Consider the following 7234-nt stretch of genomic DNA (forward strand, 5'->3'; position numbering starts at 1 on the left):
GAAGTTCAAAAAACCACATTCTTTATGCAAACAGTTTAGGCACAGTAAGCCATGCTTATCAGTTCTAGCAATGGTGGAAGTTCCCAAATGTGAATTACATCACAATAAAGCTGTTAAAAAAATGATGATGTCATCACATCTGAACTTCTGAAAGGCTAATGCAAAGTTAACGTAGTGGGGACTTGAGTGGAGAAAAACTAAACACAGGAGAGAGTTAGAGGGTTTCTGCATTAGTCCAACCAAGAAGTACCAAAGAGCTGAAGGGCAGAGAAGAGTATCATCACTTGTTGAGCAATAAGTATGCACACATCATGCTAGATGTGGCCCAAACCTTTATTCACACCTTCTTTCTCATGACTTCTCTTCGCATATCCTTTCCTGCAGCTAAACTCAATACCCTCCAACTAATACTAAGAATGGTAAAGATCATCATGAAAAATCTGCAGTTAATTTTCCTTTCCCATTTTCTATACACAGACTATACTTAATTATTCAACAACTTAAAAAAAAAAATCACCACGTATTAGACAAGATATAGTGGCATTCGAACTTGAGCTAGCACAGGAATATCCTGGAAGGATTTTTAATATATAGATCGCTGGGCCGCGACCTCAGAGATTCTGACTTGGTATTCTTACATTGCTTTGAAAATTAAATGACTTAATACTTACGAAGCACATAAAACAGTATTTCATGGTAATTACTATGTGTATTTGTTAAAGAAAATAGAATTTCTCAGTACAACGGCTGGCCGATTTGATCTGGAACCATCCCTAGAGTCCCAAAGTAACACTGACATGATAACTAGTCCAAAGTAACACTGACATGATGATGACAGATATCCCTGTACATGAATCAAAAATTTCACAGAGGTTATTACAGTTTGAAAAGGTTTTGTATGGCTGTGATATAGTGTAGTCATGTTGGTAAACAGAATATAATGATTAAATTATGTTGGACCATCTCTATATCATAGAAGGATATAAAGAAAATACAGTTATGCTGGTCCTTCACGCCTAATGGAATAGGATGCCCAAGTCTCCCTCCTCTCAGGGAATAGGGAAGAGGAATTGTAGTCTTCCTCAGGCTTGAGACTCAAGGAGGCGTCTCTGGAAGTAGAAGTCCCAGGAGTCAGTTTAGCTAAGGGCTGAGAGAAATTCCCAAGTCCAATTAGCTAAAAAGCTGTGGGATAGGAGTTGAGAGTCACAGCCATGAACTCAAACGCCAAAAAATGTGAACCTAAGAATAACAAATCAACAGTTAACGGAATAGATCTGGGTCAACTGCCTGTAACTCTATTATTGTCTAACACTTGCTTTTACATGCAAACCACAGCCATTGAACTAGGAGGCGGATTCGGTCATTTGTTCATTCAACAAACATTTAGACATATATCGTAACCTGCCCTGAACACCACACTGTGTGTGAAATGAGATGTGGAGCCCTCAGACACACTGATATATTGTTAAAAGGTAAAAGAAACTTTGAGACTTAGGAGGGACCTTGGGGAATTCTAACATCATTGCTGTTGTTTTTAAAAGGAAGTGAAAGAGGATACGAATATTTCTTGCATGATGTCCCAGCAAGGAAATTCTTACACCTAGTTTAAAAAAAAAAAAAAAAAAGGAAAATTAAATCAATTGTGGGAATAAAACTCTTTTGACCTGGTGACTTCTCTAAGCAGAAAGTCACTTCCCTTGATGGTAGTTGAGATGCCTTGTTTGTACTCACTTGATCCCTGGACTCTTTATCCTGCCCCCAACTCCCATTTGCCTGAAAATAGTTAAAAGGCAAAGCAGTAAATCAGGAAGTCTGCAAACACAGCAGGGTTCAGTTTACAGTACAGCAGGGTTAGGGCTCAAAACTGAAGTCTACTTTCATTTTCAAAGCTGAACATCTAATGCTGGATTATCATTAATGACAGACAGCATGGTGTCAAAGGGTTGTGTCAGGTTCCAGACCTTTTCGTGCTTTAAATTCCTATGTTTAATCAAAGGTTAACCAAATCAGTGCTGGTAGCAAACTGCTGCTTCGAGGTACTGTGGGTGGCCTGCCTTTGCCACTGCATCAGCCACTGCTGATAAGAATACACTTAGAGTTCATATATACACACATTCCTAGAAGTTTACCACTTTAAAAAAACTGTAACAACTGGCTCATAAGGAATTGGGGCTGGAGAGGCTATGCCATTTTATCTTTAACTGGAAACTAATTTGATTATTTGGATATATGCTAATTAATTTGTTAAATATTTTATTTATTTTGCTTGGTCAAATAAGCAGAAATGTGTCCAAAACATTTTTTTTTTTAATTCCTCTCTCCCTTTGCAGGCCTTACTTCAGCTGCTTCTCCAAGTTACTGATCATTTTAAAGACCTTCTAGTTAAGCTCTTTGTTGGGCCTCCACAGAGCTTTGAAAGGAGAAAGTGTCTGCGGGTGAGTTTCAGCTGATGGCAGAGAAGAAACCTGGGCTGGTTTACTCTTTTTAGTGTTCCTGCATGCCAGGAATTTAGGAGTTTGAATTATCTGAAGTGGCAGAAACAAAAGAAGATGAAATCCTTCCTACATACAAGGCTGGAAACTTTTGAATTTTTATAGGGAGGAGGCAGTGGTTCTCAAACATCAGAGTGCATGAGAATCACCTGGCTGCTTGTTAGAACTGTAGGTCCCTAGTGTTGAACAGAGTATTATTTAATCCCCTCCCCAACTCACCTTGTGGAGGAAGAAGTAGCCAGGGAGGAGGGTGGAGCCATGTGCCCAGGGCAGGAGCTGGTCTTCGAACTGGTCCACAAGCTAGAGTGGAGTCCGTGTCCTCACTCTGCTGTGGGTAAGTACTCAGAGCTGAGTGCAACTAGATTCCTGTCCTCAACCTGGACAGGCACATAAACAGAGCATTCAGTTTATTGTGGCAATTATATTAGCAGGATAAACAAAGGACTGCAGGATTATAAGAGAGTAACTTCTGGCCACTGCCAAAGGACATTGAGGGTGGACTTGAAAAGCAGATGTTTACCAAAGTGAGCAAAGTGCAATCTAGACAAGATTGTAAGGCTAATACAAACGCAAGGATGTATTAAAAAGTTTGGGTGATCGGGAGACTGCAAACTGCATGTGTATATAATACACGTGTGCTCAATGTCCGGGTTGGGTTGCAGACCAGGGCAAAGGCTGGACACGGTGGAGAAGTAAGTTAGGAATAGACAGTAAAGAGGCTTTGATGATACTCTAAGAAATCATTGCTGTGTTCTGTAGGTGAGTAGCTCTCTACTTCAGCAAGCAGGATAGCCACCTGGATGGCTCTTTAAAAGATATTGCTGGGCCCTACCTAGTGAGTTCCTGATTAAGCAGGTCTGGAGTAGGGCAAAAGAACATCCATTTCCAACAAGTTCCCAGATGATGCTGATGTTGCTGGTCAGGGAATCACACTTTGCAAAAACACTGCTGTGTGTAATAGAAGCAGTTTTTAAAAAATAAATAACATGATAGCATTTAAAATGTGAAAAGAAAATCCAAGGTGGGATGGAGAAATGAGGATATGCTGGTTACAGAGAAATGAGGCCACATCATCCACTGACTACCATTTATCATGTGCAGCATTCTGTGATAAGACCTAAATTTCCAGCTTTTATTTAACATACTTAAACTACACAATTGTCAAGTCTCAAGAATAAGGCTTTGATTTGGCTGGATGTTAGAATTGTAGCTAACAGCCTCGCGAGGAGAGGTAGAGATTCAGGTTGATGTTCAGTGCAAGGACCAGCTGTTAGCTGCTGGTGCAGTGGAACATTCTGTGGGAGCGAAGGGAGTTTGGGCACAGCTGGCTCTTCGTTAGCATGGTGTGGGAAGGGGCACTCGATTCCCTTCACCTCTTCCAGACTTCATTAGTCCTCTAAATCAGGAACATTAGCAGCTTTGGTCGGACTTGTCTTCCAAATGTAAAGACCAGTCACTTAAAATTTGAACTCTTCATCCCAGCTTTCCAAGTTCTCCTTCATCTAGATAACTTTAGTTCCCACAACCTTTAAACAAACACCATTTATTCTTGAGAGCCTGGTTTTTTTAGCAGAGCTCGGAGAAGCCATTTTAGTCCCATCTTCATGTCATCTCTCACACCAATAATGCCTTTCTCCTTCCCTGTCAAGACAAATCCTACACATCCTTCAAAGCCCCGCTCAGAATCCTCCTTATCCCTCCCTGTATTCTAGCCTGCACTGATCCTGCCAATTTTTAAATTCTGCAATTGACTTATAACTCACAATTTACTCCCTAACTATGCATATGGTTATGCATATGACTCTGCCGTTTCTTCATCAGTCATCCTTTCTCAGCCAGACTGTGGAGTCCTTGAAGTCATCTTCGGTGCCACCCAGGAAATTATCAAGTTGCTCTATGCAGAATAAGAGAGTTAGATCCTCAAGTGCCAATCCATAATATCAATCATAATGTCAATGACAGCAAGCATAATTCAAACCTGAATCGAACATAGGTTTCTAGCAGCACTGTAAGATATTGTAGCAAATTACCTAAAATTAAAAAAATGAAGTAACCTAAACGTAGTTGATGAACATTCCATTTGCCCATCCTCACTGTGCTTAGTCTTTGGTCTGTTTGTCTCCATTTTTGCAGGCACTTGTCTTCTCTTTGCTTTTAGATTTTTTTCTTTTCCTTTTTGCTAATTTTAAGCTTATGAATTGCAAAGACCTTAGCCATAAGAAGAGACAGGATTAGTATAGATACAGAATCTCGAAACTCCAGACCTCGGGAAGCACCCTCCGTACTCCCACCTCAGCCTTCCTCTTCCTGCGTCTGGGACCAGCTCCAGCTTGGCTTGGCTCCTGGATTACGTGGCGCCCAGACCTCCCTCTCACTGACAGACCCCTGCACCCTGCCAGCTTTAACAGCATCATTTTGCAGATCATTCCCAGATCTACCTTTCTAAGCCAACCTCACTACTCCTCCTGTCCAGACCTACACTTTAAGCTTTCAGATGTTTTTGCCCACATTTTTCAACAGCCTGCAAATCTATCATCATATGGACAAACACAATGCTTGCTATTTTCCCCAAGGCCAGGTTTCTATCTTATTTGTCTTCATTTGTAGTATGAGCTTCACGCCTCTGCAATTCTCACAGGCAGCTGACGTGGGGATCATTGTGTTTCTGTTGGTTCATTTTTGTCTTCTATACTTTGTCCGTAATATTTACAACACATTCATATTTACCATAAAAGGTGAAATCCATGCCCTGCTAATCACTTAGAGGTATGATAACAACGGCCTCCCTTCTCTTTTGTCCATTTAGTTTGGATTGGTTTTTCTGTTTGCACTACATGTTGTCAAAGATTTTATTGTGACTAATTCACACACACACACACACACACACACACACACACACACTCACATCATTTCTCTACAGAATATTATCAGCTCTTAAATGAGTAGCTTCAAAGTTTGCCACGTGGGTATCTGTCCCTACTTGTACTTTCTGTCTTCTTCCTTCTGGCTCCTGGAATCAAGGTAGACGTTGGCTTACCTTCAGCCCTTTCATTCTTTTTAATTAGCTCTATACTTTTTTTATGACATCCTGAAATCTGGTACAATATTTTTCTTGAGTTAGAAACTATTTTAGGACTCCTTGTCTTCTTCCAAAGGTCAAGAATTGACTAAAGCAGTCCCCTTACAGCACCGGTCTTAAAAGGATTACGAAACAACTTTCCATTAATAATCAACCTAGATTAACAATGCACATGTTTTGCTATACTTTAGATTCTGTGTGGGGGAGGAGGGGTGAGGGAGATCATGGGCCAAACAATCTAAAAACTTGGAAGGAATGCTTTGAGATAATGGGAGAATGGATAGCGGCAAAATCGGTTTTTCCTCCCATTTCTTTTGTCTCTTAGCATCTATCGTGGTCTTTGACGCACGATAAATCCTAAATAGATATTTTTAGAATGAATTAATTAACAAGAAAATAATGCACAGAAAGTGGTAGCACATGGAAGTGTTTTTACTGGTTCCAAAAAATGCAGTGTTCTCAGTTCAATATGCTATGGTTTGACTTCTGTGTTTTGAAAACAGCATTGTGGATTCAGCCAAAATGCAGCATGCAGACTACATTTTGAAAATCTTCTTAATTTATGTTTGTTTCTAGAGGAATGGAATTTCTAATTTATTTCCCAGAGTCTTGTTAAAAGGGTAGTATTGATTACAATGTTTTATTTATACTTTGGAATCTCTCTAAAGTTTAAACTCAACTTGAAAGCAGGGTCATGAATCCATTCTTGACTAAGTGTAACACAAAGTTGCTATAATCAGATAACTTTAGTATTCACAATAAAAATAAAACTAACATTGAAGTCATTTTAGGTAGACAGGTTGCAATGCCTCCCCTGAGTCCCCTTAAATAATTTCACATTCTAAAGCATCTGAAACTTTGATTGATGCATTGATAAATGCTTTTTTCTGTTTTAGATAATGAAGAAACCATTGACTAAAACTAAAGCCAAGTTTTGACTTTAAAATATATCCTCCAGCGAATGTCAAATTATATCAAAGCCTAATTCACACTGCAATGCATATCACAAATTTTGTACTGATCATAAATCCTGACTTTATGTTCAGATCTTATAATGACAACTCTACCTTCAAACGGTTGTATTGTTGGCAAGATCTCTCTGAAGACTGACTTCAGGGATTCCAAGGTTATCCTTGGTTCCAATTAATTTCGTAAACCTGTGAATAAGAAGCTCTTATTTTCCAGGGTTTTAAGTGTCATGATAAGGCATGGATGATGTCAATAACCTGCTTTGTAGGTTTCCTGCCTTAGATGTCTGGATCTGATCACATCTCAGGTAATAATTTTACTTATAATTATTTAAGGTGAATCATTTGGAAACATGGATAGCCACAGTGACTCTGAAATAATATTTAAAGTTACTTAAAACTCAAACGAGCTCATTCAGTTCAATCTATTTTAATTAATATCAATCCCAGGATAACCAACCAAAGTTGTTGATTTTGAGCACGTCCTCATTTTTTCCATGTTGTTAATGTATAATTCTTTACCTCAAATGATTTTCTCATAAATTAACTTTAACTGATACTAAGCATAGAATTTAAACCAGATTGCAGTAATGAAAACACAAAATCATTCTCTGTCTGTTTTATGATTAGAAACTAGAGTTTCTCTCTCACTATCAATGCCATTATTCCTAATACGATGTTAACTGGTTCCACTA

General features: G+C 39.0%; 1 long non-coding RNA gene across 1 annotated transcript in view; it reads left to right on the forward strand.

Moving 5' to 3' along the window:
- Window positions 1-2330: 2330 nt before the first annotated feature.
- LOC112483580 overlaps window positions 2331-7234 on the forward strand; it is a 50505-nt gene continuing 45601 nt past the window's right edge. Inside the window, exon 1 of the long non-coding RNA XR_003047713.1 lies at window positions 2331-2435. This is a non-coding gene — a long non-coding RNA (uncharacterized LOC112483580). The remainder of the gene's footprint in view (window positions 2436-7234) is intronic.

This window comes from Pteropus alecto, unplaced genomic scaffold, assembly GCF_000325575.1.
Source record: "Pteropus alecto unplaced genomic scaffold, ASM32557v1 scaffold164, whole genome shotgun sequence".
Taxonomy (NCBI): Eukaryota; Metazoa; Chordata; class Mammalia; order Chiroptera; family Pteropodidae; genus Pteropus; species Pteropus alecto.